Genomic DNA, 16,498 nt, shown 5'->3' with positions numbered 1-16,498 from the left:
AGGCTCTTTAAAAAGTGCCTTTAGCGGATCTTTAATGTAATGCGAGTCCAACACTTCCTTCTTCAAACTAGGTTAGACAAGCTCTAAAAGACATTGTTAGTATTACAAAAGGTTTACACTGTATTAGCATGTAAACTCTGAAGATATTGTAATATTCATTAATAGAAAAGTGTTTTTTAAGATTTTTCATTTGAAAAAAAAAAAAAAAAAAAAAAAAAAAAAAAAAAAAAAAAACTATTTTATGATACAAACATAAACATGTAAAATTACCATAATCTTGTCATTGTAGTATTCATTTTGTGAGAGGGACAGAGAGAGAGGGGTGTGAAAGAGAGAAAGAAAAAAGTGAGAAAAGACTCAGAGGAGGGCGAGTTTAAAAAGAATGTGGGTGGCAGATAAAAAGAGAGGAAGCAAAGCTAATTAAAGACAGGGTTCATTAATGTCAGTATTAAGTATGGAGTGTCATTTTTGCCAGGAGGTGTTAAACTCATTTAATTTTACTGCATTCCTTGGCTGTATATTTCAATGACTTTTAAAGAATTGAAAATCATTTAGAAAGCCATGGATAGAGAGGCTAATGTTTTGACAACGAACAATGTAAATATATTGTTTCATTGACATAAGCAAAATATTTGAAGATTTTGATGAATGTGTATTACTTATATCTCCAAATATGAAAATTTTACAATCTAGTTCGGAGAAATGTCTTTTTTGGTTGCATAGCTAAAAATTGCCAAATTAAATGATATATTGTTATTTCCTCTGCCTCACAAAATGTATATATATTAGAGTCTACTTTACCTATAATAAACATTAGACTATTGGTGGTCAATATATTATGATTGATTCTATATCGAAGCCATTGTAATGTACTGTTTGGGGGTGTTAAAAAGAGTAAATAATAAATTGCTTTCCAGTATGTATCTGTTGCCTATTTTCCCATACCCACAGGTTTTATTACTGATTTATTTAGCATATCATAAATAGGCTATGATCCTTTTTTTTTTGGGGGGGGGGGGGTAATACAAAGACTTTGATTTTGCATTATATTTCTGGTTTATGAATGAATACATTTTTACAAAAGTTATACCCCTTTAATTCTGCCAGTATTGCTTGTTGTATGCCTTTAAAAGTTAAATGGTTGTGATGGGTAGTAATTTTAGGTTTAAAAGTAAAAAAGTGATTTATGATTAAATGTTCAGAGTTACAGGCATAAGGATGCGTTGCCCAGACTGTTCAAGCTGTGTTAGGCTAATTAAGAGTAGAGCAATGTCTAGTGTGGTCAAGAATAATGAGGTTTTAATCAGTGGAGCAATGGGAGCTATTGTTCGTAGAACTGGGAGTCGTGTATTGAGTTAAGGTCAAATTAGAGTTAGGACAGTTTGATAAAGATATATGTAGAGTTGGAGTTAGTTAAATTAATAGATTGGAGCTAATATTTTAGATTATCATCTATTCGAGCTAAGATTCGTATATAATAAGTGTGAAATGTTCAGAAGTCATGAGTGCTTTACTAGGACTTAGACAGTACGTATGCTAGCATAAATGTAACATCTTTCGTTTGTACTGTGCCTCCTCAATGTATATATGTAAATAAATTAGTGCATTGTTTCCTGACTCTCTATTTGGATTGAGAATTACAAGAGTTACAAGGATTTATTAATCACGGATTTATACCAACAATTGGATATGTATATGGAGATCATAAAAGTTATGATTGCTCGGTCACCTCCGTGACAGTTGATTTGAAAATCATAATTTTGTTGCATGTTGTCTAATGATAACAAGTTACTATTCTCGTCTAAAAGGTCATTTACATATTTTATTCCCTTTACATACCAGGACTTACAGAATATTGTTTGATTTTCAATTTTGAAAATGTTGTTATACCATAAAGGTTGGCAGGCATATTCCTAGGCCTTTCAACTAATTTTTCAAGTTGCACATATGGTAAAAAAAAAAACACTTGATAGATAGATTTATAGGTACGTGAAATTCTCAAAATAGAGTAGAACCGTAACATTCATCTAATTAAATAAAAATTAAAAATTTAAATTATTATTAATTGATTTGCACGATGTTGTGTTTTAAGGACAGGTAACTCAAGTGTAAAAAACGATCAACAAATTGCCGATTTATGAGTTATCGTTTATAGGAATGGCATATAAGCTGCTTCCGTCGGTGTTGTTATGTATACAAAAGGGTTCCTTGTATTGTTGTGTTTACAAAAGTGTTGACCAAAACAGGGAGAATGTCTTCACTTTATCTGGAATAACGGGATCAAAATGAATAGGAAAAGGACTATATTCAAGATTTATAACTCTCTATGACAGTGGTAATGAAGAAAAAATATAATGCCATGTTTTTGTGTGTGCATTGTTGTGCTTGTTCTAGAAAGATATATATTTCTACAATTAAATGCAATAAATTATCATTTTATTCATTTTACTAAGCACAACGAAGAACGACAAAGTATAAAATTTTAATCGGGTTAAAATTAAGGAGGGGGTTGACCACTTTATATTTTTATCAAAAATTTCAATTACAAATTATTGTACAGTGTTTGTAACTACCTGATGAATACGTTTACAATTTGTATTGAATTTTAAAACCATAAGATTCCGCTGACACTGAAGGGACACTTTGAAAACGCCAACAATTGACATACTTAAAAACAATTAGCTACCTCGGACCAGTTGTAAACAAGTTCCAGTAAAGAGTTATCGTTCTTTACATCGAACCCTAGCGGCATTTGAAAAGCGTAATATTCCTGCCAGTTTCATGTCTCTATTTTGTCTTGAATTTCTTGGAAAGCTTTCAGAACATCTCTTCAAAAATTATCATGCATATTCTTTCTTGAATATGACATAACCTGATCCTGTACTTAAAAGTTTATCCATGTCGACCCTATTTTCCAATAAAAGTTTCCACTTTAAGTTAGTGTTGTAACACTTGCTTTAGCCTTCAACGCGACATTTAGATATACCGACGACGTATTATCAATTAACAATAGTTACTTCCATTTATATGTCGACTTAATATATCCCAGTGAACTCGAAATAAAAGAACAGAGTCTGACACATCTCTTTGATATTTGGATATTTTACAAAAAAAAAAGGCGTTAATAGTAACCTAACAACAAAACTTTATGATAAACGTGACGACTTCAACTATCGTCAACTTCCCTTACTTTAGTAGTAATATACTCTTATCACCTGCATGTGGGGTTGATGTCTTCCATTTGATTCGATACGCAAGAGCATGTTCTATTTACGAACAATATTCGCAGTACAGTTAATGTGCGCAAGAGAAATATCGGCAATTTTTATGATTTTTAAATTTATATTCTTAATCAGGATGGCGATTCTTTTTAGTACTTTATTCATATCGGACAAATGTAATTACGGTTCATAACAACATATTGAGGACGATTAAATTTTATATTTAGACTTGTCACGTGATTCGGCAGTCACGTGATTTTAGCATATATACCTACAGTATTGAGGTCACCTATAAATTTCACTAGTGCAAGGGCATAACCAAGATAAAATTCTAAGTTCAGTTTATTAATATTTCTAACACGCATTGTAGTTTCTGAAAAGTGCTGCAATCCTATATAGATTCTGATATTTCATTGTTAAAATCATATTTGTATGACGGCATACTGTATTTTTTTTTTTTTTTTGCTGGTCAACGGCATTAAATATAGATATAATTAATTCATTTTTAAGATTTCACCAAGATTGCAGCACAAATACCTTAATACTTCTAGATATTTTTTTTGTGAAAGCTTACTTTGATCCATTGATTGTATGCCCTTGTACTATATCGATTTATTAAGACCCTTACACTACACTCCGATGTACTTGCATTCAAATATACGACAGTATCAGTTAAATAGCAAAATCTACGGAAAATATATAAATAAAATTAAAAAAAAGAAGACATTGCATCCAAGTTAATGACCTCTTAAATATCTGCAAGTAATATCTTATTTAATTATAGGATACATTTTTCGCTGTGAAAATATTATTTGATCCGCCTATCTTCGCAATCAAACTGCATCAGGTTTTACGAAATGACGTCACATCGACAAGTGCATCGCGATCAGTGACTTGTTTATATCTTGCTATGCGGGATTGAAGTAATGACAAAACAGCAAGTTATAGTAAGTTTTATGTAGCTTGATGGTCTCCTACAGTGTAAAATCGAAAATCATTTCATTTTATTGTATTTTTAAGAATTGTTGATTTTGTATGATGTCATAATTAATATTTCCCGTACAAAATAGGTTCGACTTCTTGCTTATCTTTATGTGTATTAAACCACTTCCTGTACAGAGGTATTAGGAGACAAATGACCACAGGTGGACTGCCAGCCCTCGAGGCATTCACACCTGTATAAAATAAGCTCCTTCCTTACCTGGATTTTATCACCGATAAAAAATCTCTGCCTTTAACTGACTCTGGGCGTAAAAAAGAAACCCAAACTGGTTAACAAAATCGAAAGCAGAGTATTTATGTAGGAAAACATACAGGGGAGTACCTGTAGGAATCGTCAGGGCTGAACTGTAATTCAGAACATGATACAATTATGTCAAACTGTAATTTCACTTGTTTCTCACCTCAGGATTTGTTTAGCGTTTGGAAGTCACGTGGGCTCATCCATTTAAATATCCACAGCATGTTTGTTTTGTCAACAGGTTTTTTTTTTTTTTTTTTTTTTTTTTTTTTTACTGCGGGTTCTCTTATATATATTGTTGTTAAAGGGGATAAACAGTCGCATGAGTTATTTTATACATATTTTATGCACATTTATCATGTACATTTATTGTGTAAGAAAAATATGCGCCTCAATCGGACCAAGCGACTTTAAAGTAAAAACTAGTCATATAACTCAACACACAAAATTCACCTCAATTTTGTAAGGGAAATAATAAATACCAAATAAGTTTTGCAAACATTGACTAAAAGCATTAAAGTTATAACATTTGTAATATGTGTTGCAATGGAATTTGACACCGACCTTCTTATGGTTATGCTAAAGCTTTTTTTTTTTCTTTTTATTAATGAATTGACATTTATTGTACATATTCAAAGAGAGTCTATAAAATTTACTTGTAAATTGAATTCTTGTTTGACTGATTTGTTATTTGAACAGGTATCAGGAGTAAATACATGTAGGTCAGCAGTCAAAATTATTCAACTCTTAGCAGCATGTTCCTATGGATCCAGATGCATTAAAAGATTTCTGTTGTGGGTGCAACCAATGGTAGTGGTAGAAATGATTGAATGATTTGTAATTAGAATGTAAAAGAAATTAAAAAAAAGGGGGTGACCATGCATTAGATGTTATTGGTGGTGGTGGTGATGGGGAAGGGGGCAAATTTTCTTCTTTTTTCTGGCCTTCAATAAGGACATAATATGAGGTGTCAGTTTATATTTCCAACATCACAAGAGAAAAATTATGACGATATATTTATTATTATTTATTTTCTTTTCACTGGAAATAATTAGAAAGGGAAAATAATATTCCCAGTAGAAAACAATTTATTTATTTCAGTTCACATCTTCTAGGTCAGAATATTTCCAAAATCTGGCCTCAGATTCAAGTGGTCCTCCTTGAACTTTCTAGCTGGAAGGAGGTCAGAGGTCAGCATGTAGAGCGGAGGTGGCTTTTTTGAGCTCCGAAGTTTAATGTTTAGTTGAGTGTTTTTTCAGTGGATAATTTATATGAAAATGCAGCACATGTAAGTGTATTGTGCGTATATTCTGGATTTGAAAAATTAAGTTTACATAAACGCTCTAAGATAAGCTCAGATAAGCTCTGGATCCTTTTGTCTGAATAACCTGATAAAATACAAGGTACTTCGCCATTGTGAGTACGCGCTCACCATCATATCTGATCATTTGAACTGTCAGTACAAAATGGCAAGGATCACAGACACAAAAGATACCCCACTTAAGAGATTTAGATGTGACAGTAGTGCCAATTCTGAAAATCTAAGCCAACTTAATGAATTGCTCGATTCTGTGTCCGGTAATGTAAATTCCTTTAAGCAGGCAATAGCTTTAATTTAACAAAAAGAAAACTTTGAAAATGCTAGTCCCTGGAGCTAGTCCCTGAGGTTTCATTCCTCCTTGAGGAAGTAAAAGAACTCAAAAACCGAATGGAGGAGATGGCACAATATCCCAGGGGAAACTGTTTGAAAATTATCGGGATACCGGAAGACAAAAATAAAAAAAAAACCCAGATGATCTGGTATTAAACGTCATTAACAACCTGATTCTCACCAAACATCAAAATGACTATAAATGACATTTCAAGAAGTCATAGGGTGGGTAGATTTAACCCAAAAGTGAATACAAGACCAAGAGACATAATTGTCAAATTACTGAGCTATAAAAGTAAAGCAATGGTGTTCGCTAAAAAGCAATCTGAAGTCCTACAATCAATATCCATGCAAACACACTGGTCCCATTTACTTCAATGAGGTATAAACTACACAAAGAGCGTCATTGCTATGGAGAACGCGAAATCTAGTGAAGGATCGATTACTAGACAGTTGCAGGACCTATGACGGGAAGGCTTTTGCTAAAAGAACCGGTCCACGTGGAAAGAAAATTTCTATACGTTCAGAAGAAGATCTGATTACTTTCCAAACGGGTGAAGATGTTCGCGGATGTGATGATAACGAACTATCCATAGAAAACGCACAAGAAATCCAATGTTCAACTCCAGTAAGTGATCCTCACAAATAACCATAAAGATATGTAAATATCTCCACGTGTAAAAATAAATCCCGATCTTCTAAACGCTTTACCTTAGCAATGATGTTCATGGTGTCCTATGTGACGCAGAGTTAGACTTTGTTTTATTGCACATACAGCTTCAGCCGACTTTATGCTTGACAATAATTGTTTGCTTAATTTTTATTGAACAAAAGAAATAAAATTCAATTTAAAGAACCTTACACAATAACATAATTTTTTTTCAACTTCAGAGCTTCGCCAGTGCTTCCTAAATTTCTCTATGCACGTACGAGTTTATTTGCTATATGCTACAGTAGTCTGTTTCTACAGACCAGACGCTTCTAAATGTTTTGCCACGCTTTCGTACAGCGAAAGTGCCTTTTTTTTTTTTTTTTTTTTTTTTTTTTGTAAATACAAGGTTTGCTGCTGTATCAGTTTCTGTCTTAATTTTTTGAATTCTTTTGGTGTCCTCTTTGTATATATCGTTCTGAATTTTTCAATGTGGTCCGCCACCTTTACTATGTGGGGACAGCATGCATGATCTTTGGCTCTTTTTTTTCATTTTTTTTTTCTCTATTCACTATTGTTTTTAATGTTCTATATATATATTTTTTTAATATAGAATTTACAACACATACTAGGCGTACCTCTGTATCTGATTTTGCTACCACGTTTGCGGCGATTCATTACACATTTTTCATTCTTTATTTTATTTTATTATTATTATTATTATTTTTTGAATGGGTACCACTTTAGAACAATATCGTCCCGCTATCGGGGTTTTCTATATGAAATGTAGAGGAATAAAGATAAGGTCTTGAACAACGCTGATTTATTTTATTTCAGACATAAACTGAATACATTATTTCGAATTCACCTGAAAAAAAATAGGTTCATATCGAATTATTAAAAATGATTTCTTCCAGCTTCTCATATCTTTTTTTTTTAAAAATCTCATCTGGTGATAATGAAATTAAGCCTGGTCCAGCTTAAGAGAACTCCCTTGATATTACATATTTGAATATGTGAGATCTATCAGAAATAAAATAGACTCGTTAATTTATTTAGTACAAGAGTTTGATAGTGAAATATATGGAGATAACGAACAGTATTCAAGCTCAAAAGTCCATTAATCAATACAAAATAGGAGCAGAGCAGAAACTCATTTAAATTCAACTATAAGAAATGACGATCTTCATATTGAGGAATTTGGTAATATTTTTAGAAAGGATAGGAATTCATATGAAGGGGGATTCATGATTTATGTCTCTAACTCTCTAAAAGTTACTCGGAGGGAAGATTTAGAACTACGACATATAGGCAGTTTTTGGATTGAAATTGAACAACCAAATGATAATCTATTTATTTGTTGTGTTTATCGCCCACCAAACTCATGCAATGATTTCTGGGGAAAGTTTTCATGGTCCATTGAAAAAAATAAGTGATATGTCAAACAATATTGTAATACTTGGAGATCATGAGCATGGCTGGGCTTTCTAACGTAATAAACAAACCTACGAGAGTAACACAAAATACAAAAACGCTTATAGACCCTATTCTTATAAGTCGGGAAAAATTCCTATACGATTCAGGTACATTAATGGTTGACGCAAATATCAGTGACCACAAAGCTAAGTACATACATGTGAAACAAAATCACTGTAACAGTCATGCATATAAACGCAAAGTGTGGAGCTATAAAGAAGCAAATTTAGAAGAACTTAATATTTTATTAAGTAACTTTGATTGGGAAAGCATTATTACAAAATCAGCTGATATTAATTATACGCGAATGTATACCCGAAAAAACTGTTACGATAAGACCCAACGACAAACCATAGATGGACTCTTTATTAAGAAGAAAGGACTATATTCTGTAGTGGCCAGTATATGCCCCCAAAATAAAACTTTGATGGAGAAATCTTTAATTATGTTCTAAACCAAGTGGATATTTGCAGACTTCAAAGCATTAAATATTTTTATCAACTATGACATCATTAGTTAGATATGACGTCAATAAAATGACGTAAATTCCAAATTGCAATGATTTTGAGAGAAAATAGTGTATTTTACGTCGGTATTTTGATTGGAAATTATCGAGCGCAGTTCTGCTCAGACTAGATCTTTTGATATAATGTGTAGAATGATAATATCAGTGAAATATGTGAATATGGTACCTGAGCAAGCTTGTGCTCTATAAATACTATAGTCAAATTTGAACAAACTCTGTGCATTTTGGCCTCTATTTTAAAAATAACGCAAATCAAAATAGTTTGTGACATCACAGAGACAAGAAAAGCCAACTAATTTTTCCAATTTCATAATATATTGTCTTAATTTGGATTATTTTATACAATATATGCACTTTTGCTCATTTCAAGAGATTTTCAAAATTTGACTATTATGGGGGCAGGAATGCACCCTTACCGTATATAGTTCTTTGCGACTTAGGAATAGATTAAGGAAAATAGCACAAAAAACCAAGAAAGAGTCAGATAGAGAAGAATTTCGAAAAATTAGAAATAAAGTAAATAATATGAAGAAATATGCAATAGCGAATTATTATGACAATATTGATTCTCATTTAAACAACGCAAATAAAAGTAATAATACTGGAAATTATTAAAGGCTGTCTTCCACGCCAAGACCTCATCCGAAATACCCCCTATTCAGCAGATGAATGAAAACGATGATCACTTATACGCATTTTCCAATTACGATACTCGTAATTCATATAATTGTTCCTTACCAAAATGCAGGTTTGAATTATTCAAGAAATCATTTGTCCCCGATATTATTCGTGAATGGAATTCACTGAGTAACGAAACAAGAGAAATAACTTTAATTGGAATTTTTAAAGGAAAATTGAATAATAACATTGATATGCCTCCCAAGTATTTATCATATGGCAGAAGGTATCTGAATATTTTACATACAAGATTAAGACACAATTGTATTTTAAATTATAAGCTACATAGATGTAATATTAAACGAATCCAAATTGTTCTTGTGGATTAAAAGAGGATAGTCATCATTTTTTCTTTGTATGTAGAAAATATTTTGAAGCTAGACGTTTAATGATGAATGCATTACTTGTCATTCATAATGTAAAAATGATAAATGTGCATAAATTGCTATGGGGAGACGAATCTTTATCTTTGCAGGAAAATGAAAAAAAAAAAAAAAATATTTGGTATTGTTCAAAAATTTATTCAGGATACGAGCCGTTCTTAATTAACACTTATTTCTATTATCTATATAGAAATGATTAATTTTAATATTATCTACATCGTATTTATTATTATCATTCTAATTAATGGATATTTCTTAAATATAAAAACAATTGTTTTTGTTTCTTTATGTACATGTATATTATTGTAAAACTTTGTAAATTTGTATGACTATTTCAGATTTTATGTATGGGAGAGGACTATATAAGTTTTTGGAACTTCTGTCCAATCCCTTTGACATATTGTCAATAAAATATGTTCAAAAAACTTTCTAGCATGATTAAAGAATATCTAATAATATACCATTTTGAATTTTAGCTATACTTGCAGTCATATTTCATTAATAACTCAAAAGGTGTCAAATTATTAAAATGGTAGACAATAGATAGTTTTCGATAGACACGTTTTTAGCAAGAATTATTTCCCGTTGGTCGCCATATTGGAAATATTCATTATTCAACAAATTTAGACTTATCATACTGGACAATTGGGTGACGATAACACAATTTTTCTTACGAATTTATGTTATCACAAGCTTCCTTTTATTCTTAATTTTGGTATTTTAAAGGTTTATTGCCTTTATATATCTGCCACATCTCCTCAATGAGGAAAATTCGGTAGTTGGACCTCCAATATGACTGCCAACAGGGAACAACTCTTGCTAAATTCTGGGCTATGAAAAACAATCTATAATGTAGACAGTTTTACATAGATATTATTTATTTACATGTATACCAAATAAATCAATGTACAAATCATCAAGGTTAAAACTAAAATGAAATCTATTTTCCAGGTGAAAAATCGCATTGTTTTGTCACTGTTACCAAAGAATGAAATGTTTGCTTCAAAAGACCTACACGTACAGTTATCCATATTTCAACAAAGCCCATGGCCAAGAAAGCTTGCAGATGAAAAAGAAAGAATAAAAAACGATTCTTTATGTAAAGAAATCTAACTTTACTAAATCAAACCATGTAGGAACTTTTACCAGGGTTGAGGATATCATTCTGTATAAACAGAACTAACAGTTTATGCTCTTTTTCAGAGAGAACGTTTTTTTAATCCGGTGATTGTTATCTCCATATGTTGTACATTTTAAAATTATTTCCAGTTAGATCGTGCAAAAATATGTCATTTGTAATGTCAGTTTTATTGTTTGAACTTTCCTCTAGTCAGATAAAGCTTATGTATTAATTTGAGTTTGAACAGAAGAAAATCGGATTGCAATTTTTGAGAAGATTAGATTCTGAAAACACAGTAATTTTTCATATGATTTAGATCCTTTTCTCCAATAATCTAAAACATTGTACATTCAATGGTCGAAAGATACTTATAGGGTAATGATTTACTATTTTCTATAATTGAATAAATTCAAGGCTTTCTTTCTAGAATATGTCAGAGAAAATTCAGATAATATCTGATTTTCCTTTGTAACCGGAAGAACTCTTCAATGAAGAAATTGTCTAAGTTACTAGCGAACTTGGCTTAAAGTGGTAAACTACCTCCAGTCATGATTGTCAAACCAAATAAAGGGATTTCTGAACTAGGATCAACGCTAAATGAAAACACTGCCGTGAGGTTTTATAAATTTAATACCTTTTTAACTGATAGCAAATAATCATAAATGTATAATAATCAAAATGAAACAAAGAGGAGAAGTCTTGAAAATTGCACAAGAATAAATATAGTTTAATCAAAAATATAATATAATTTGGCAAGTGAATAACAATAATCTCAATAAATAAATAAATAAGAAGTTTATGAAAAATTAAATAGAAAATGAAGAATGTGAAAAACTTATGAAAAATAATCTGTCCCTACTGGGCTTCCATACTTATAAAAGAAAGTCAAAAATCTTATTCCTTTAAATAAACACTGTTATAAATACCAATGATTTGGAAATATGTAAGAGAAATGAACTACATCACCCAATATGAACTCTTATCAACATTCTAGAGCTGCATCATATAAACTTTGTAAAATGACACTTAAATCTGGACTACTACTAAAAATAAAATTGAGAATAGTGGTTATAGAAGTTTGACCTGTTATCTACAAATCTTTAGACCAGGCTGGACTTGGAAAGGGGAAACTAAATAAAATTAACTTTATAAAACCTACATCCTAGCTTATTCCTACAAAAATTTAGAGTTTGTGAAAAACGTGAAATTAAAGCTAGCTAAAACCTAGAGTGCTGTTAAACAATAAGGTTTCATTAGCACTACTAAAAGGTACTAAAGAATGAGTGCTTTTAAACCAGAAGGTTTATTAGCACTGTAAGGAGAAACTTATCATTAGATCTGTTCCCAAACCTAAGTGAAGAAAACTACACAAACACAGCTTTAAATACCCTAGCTATAGGCCCAGAAATAAAATTCAATAAATATCAAAGATCCTTTAGTTAACTTAACCAATCAGAACACAGCTATCAAAAGTACTACGGAAAAGCTGCCAACATGGATGACACTTCTTGTTTAAAAGTAAAACGTGAAGTGTTTACACATAGTCTAACTCATAAAAGATAAATAATAAATGGGTTTTACGTAAGTAACAACTGAAAACACAAGGTAAATAAAATTTTCATACTGAAATACTAGCAAATACTTGTAATATATAGTATACGATACCAGGGCCATCAAAATAAAAATCAAAATCACTATTCCCCCCTTAAAAAAACAAAATTTACAATATTGTTTTTTTTGTTTTCAACACATTCTAACATGTTATTCTACATTTAAACTGTCAATAAAACTCTGGTTTCTGGTTACAGGGATCCCAGGTCCCAAGATGAAAGAGAGGCTTTAAGTGCGATGACGAGCCTTGGCAGCCATATCCCGCACTTCCCAATGAACATAGGATACAGGCATACCAATTATTTTCAGGATTTATATAACAGGGATTTTCTATGACTTGAAATAAGCAGCATCCTTGTAACCCGGAATGTTTGGTCACCAGGTGGCGTCTTAGCATAAAAAAAGATGAATAGGAGAAGCAATAATACACTGGAAGTTTAGCTTTGTGATACATTAAATAATGGGCCCAGTAGGATTCAATCTTATTACAGATATAGTCCTCCAAAGGGCAGTTATGGATGGAACAAACTCCTTCATCAGAAGGCCACTTAACGTGGATGGTTTCCAGTTCAAAGAAGACCTCTATATCCTCCTCAGAAACATTTAAATCAATAACTTCTATCTGATAAATGTGGAAAAAAATTGTAAAACAAGATTTAGAAAAGTAATAAATCAATTTTATCTCCACCAGTGCACTTTTTGGAGTCATTTTTCAATGAAAATAACTTTATAGATTAAAATCTTAGCATCAGTTCTCTGTAAGGACCAAAATATTACTGTAGGACTGTGGCACACACCATGAGCGATTTTTCATGAAACTCTTTTCAGGTGATTAATGCCCATACAGTATGACACAATCAACATTTAAATTTAATTAAAAATTAAGGTTACTACCTTGGTTGCCATGGTAACGGTCTAAGATATATTTTTGTCCCATTTACTCTCATTTCAAGCATGAAAATCTTATATACATTATGTGGTTTAATCATCTTTATTATTTTGAGATAATGCATACATTATATGAATAGAACAAATGGAGCATTGTATAACACAAATGAAAAAATCTAAATGTCACTGCAAATTCTTCAATTGGTGGCTCAAAGATGACCATATTCTTACATTTTGAAAATGGCCATTTTTACCCTATATTTTAAGAAGTCTCTCAAAAAATGCAGACAATTCAAGTAAAAGTTACCTGAAATTTTAAAAACACCATCTTAATATTAGTTAACTTTTATGAAAAGTAGAGTGGGGATTTATTTCGTTTTCAGTATTTTTAACTTCGAAAACTGACATTTTGCCAAATAATATTTTGTTAAAAATGTTATCAGTCACTGGTTATATTATAAAATTTCTTGTGTAACTTTTTCTCACTAAGGAATAAGACAATCCAAATGATAAATAAATAATATTAAAGATATTAGATAGGATAAAACAATAAAAATTGACTTATAATTGTTTCTCTATGATCCTTTACAAAGGACAGATAACTCAAAATCTAAAGAAAATTAGCTATTCATCTTTTCACTGGAACTTATCCGAGTAAACAACATTTTCAAATGCTAGATAAAAAATGGAAAAAGAAAATTGATAAAAACTCTTATGATACTTTTTCAACCAAAAAATAATAATTAATGAATAAATAAAAAATAATAAATTATTACTTGGTTCATACATAGGTAGATAGATATTATTTTAGCAGGTTTAAAATTTGACAAGCTAAAGTTAATTCCCTCCATTTAAATGTTGCTTGTTCCCAGATGCACATCTCTATATATTAATTCTATTCAGCTAAAGCAATTTAGAATTATTTAGACTGACCATAAAATTAACACCCCCATTCAAAAAACAAAAAACAAAAAAAAAAAAAAAACAAAAAACAAAAAACAAAAAAAACAAAAAACAAAAACAAAAACAAAACAAAACAAAACAAAGCAAAAAAAAAAAAAAAAAAAAAAAAAAACAAAAAAACAAACAAAAAACAAAAAACAAAACAAAACAAAAAATAATGTATAGTCTTACAATCAGTTTACATACACATATTCATGTGTATACACTAATTTTATCGTTACATTGATAAACAGTCTTCTTTTTGAATTATTAATCAAGCAAGAATCTACATCTGAACATTATCCAAAATGTGTATTCTGAGAAAAAATGTAGAAAATATGGCAATTTTGTAGACAATAGAAACAGCTAGATTTGATGTTTCCATGATTTCTCTTTACATCAGAGGTTGACCATTATGTGGTGTTGTATCTGACCAGTCAAGAAGAATTTCAAATGGGTTTGAAAAGTGACACTTGAAATAATCATCTTCATCTTTTCCGCTGGAATGAAAAACATACATGGGTGCAGTTACTTTGATTTAAAATCAATTGTTTATCTACTACATTTTTTATATGATAAGAAATATAATTGTATAAATGTATCTATCTTAATTAACATGTAATTAATTCTAAATCGGTAATTAGTATTTACAACTTGAAATAAATTGCCTTAAAACTATTTTCAGTGTAGCCAATTGCAAGATAAAAGCAACTAAAAAAATTACCATCACAAACTCCAAAAGCTGTACCCCTGCCCTGACATTATCTCCTCAAAAAGAACATTGTTCAGTTAAGATACTATCTGATGTTTAGTTCTCAGGGTCAATTTGCAAGGCTTCTGTCTCCATTACTCAATTTTGTAACTGCCTCCTGCTTCTGGTATATAGCCTTTGTGTTGAAATAAAGATTATAAAAACACAAGAATAATGTTCACTTTAATCAATTGTTTCCCAAGCATTTGCAACAATATCATTACTGTATACTGAATATTTCTATTTGTAATTAATTTATAGGTCTATGCCATTTTCTTATATAAATCATGTGCATTAGGGATATTCAAACAACTTCAACACTTTTTAATATACAATTGTATAATACATTTTATACATATTCAATGTATGAACTTGTACATCCAAGAAAAACTTTCCTGAACAAGTTCTGATTGAATGCTAGGGAATTATACCCATTATAAATTTGCTTGTGAATTAAGAGTATCTTTCTTTTAAATAGCAAAACAAACAACAAAAACAAAACAAACAAGCAAAAACAGTTTAATCGCACTTTGTTACACAAATAATATTTAATACCTCTTTGAAATACTAAATAAAAAGTTTATTAAAACATATATCAAATGATAAAGAAAATTGCATTAAATAACAATGTACTTACAGTTGCTCATATATCCTTCATTGAGTTACTATTTTAATTCAACCTTTCACAAGTGATGCTCCTGTGTCTCAGTCCTAACATGTAACAATACATAGTATTAATCTAGCTACACCATTTTTTTTCTCAATTACTAAACCCCATCACACTCAAAATCATGACTGTTATATTTGAGTCGCCTTATATAGTTCCTGATAATGTAATGGGACGATGTATGTTATATCTGGGGTATCTTATAGAGTTTATGTATTGGGAGAATGTACTTTATATCTGTCTTACAGAGTTTCTGTTAATGTAATGGGAGGATCTACCTTATATCTGTTTCATAAAGTTCCTTTTAATGTAATGGGATAACGTAATTTTTATCTGAGCTATCTCATAGAGTTCCTTTTAATGGAATGGGAAGATCTACCTTATATCTGAGTTATCTTAAAGAGTTTCTATTAATGTAATAGAAGGTTATTCGTTATATCTATCTTATAGGGTTCCTGTTAATGTAATGGGATGTACGTTATATTTGTCCTATAATGTATCTGTCAAATTAATGGCAGGATGTACGTTATATTTGAGCTGCCCTATAGAGTTCCTGTTAATGCAAATGGATTATGTATGCTATATCTGAGCTATCTAATAGAGTTCCTGTTAATGAAATGGAAGGATGTACGTTATATCTGAGTTATTTAATAGAGTTTCTGTCAATGAAATGGGCGATGAACGTTATATTTAAG

This window comes from Saccostrea echinata, unplaced genomic scaffold (assembly GCF_033153115.1).
Source record: "Saccostrea echinata isolate AGI-Se365-2 ecotype Australia unplaced genomic scaffold, CSIRO_AGI_Sech_v1 ptg000033l, whole genome shotgun sequence".
Taxonomy (NCBI): Eukaryota; Metazoa; Mollusca; class Bivalvia; order Ostreida; family Ostreidae; genus Saccostrea; species Saccostrea echinata.
Note: the sequence above shows the minus strand (reverse complement) of the source record.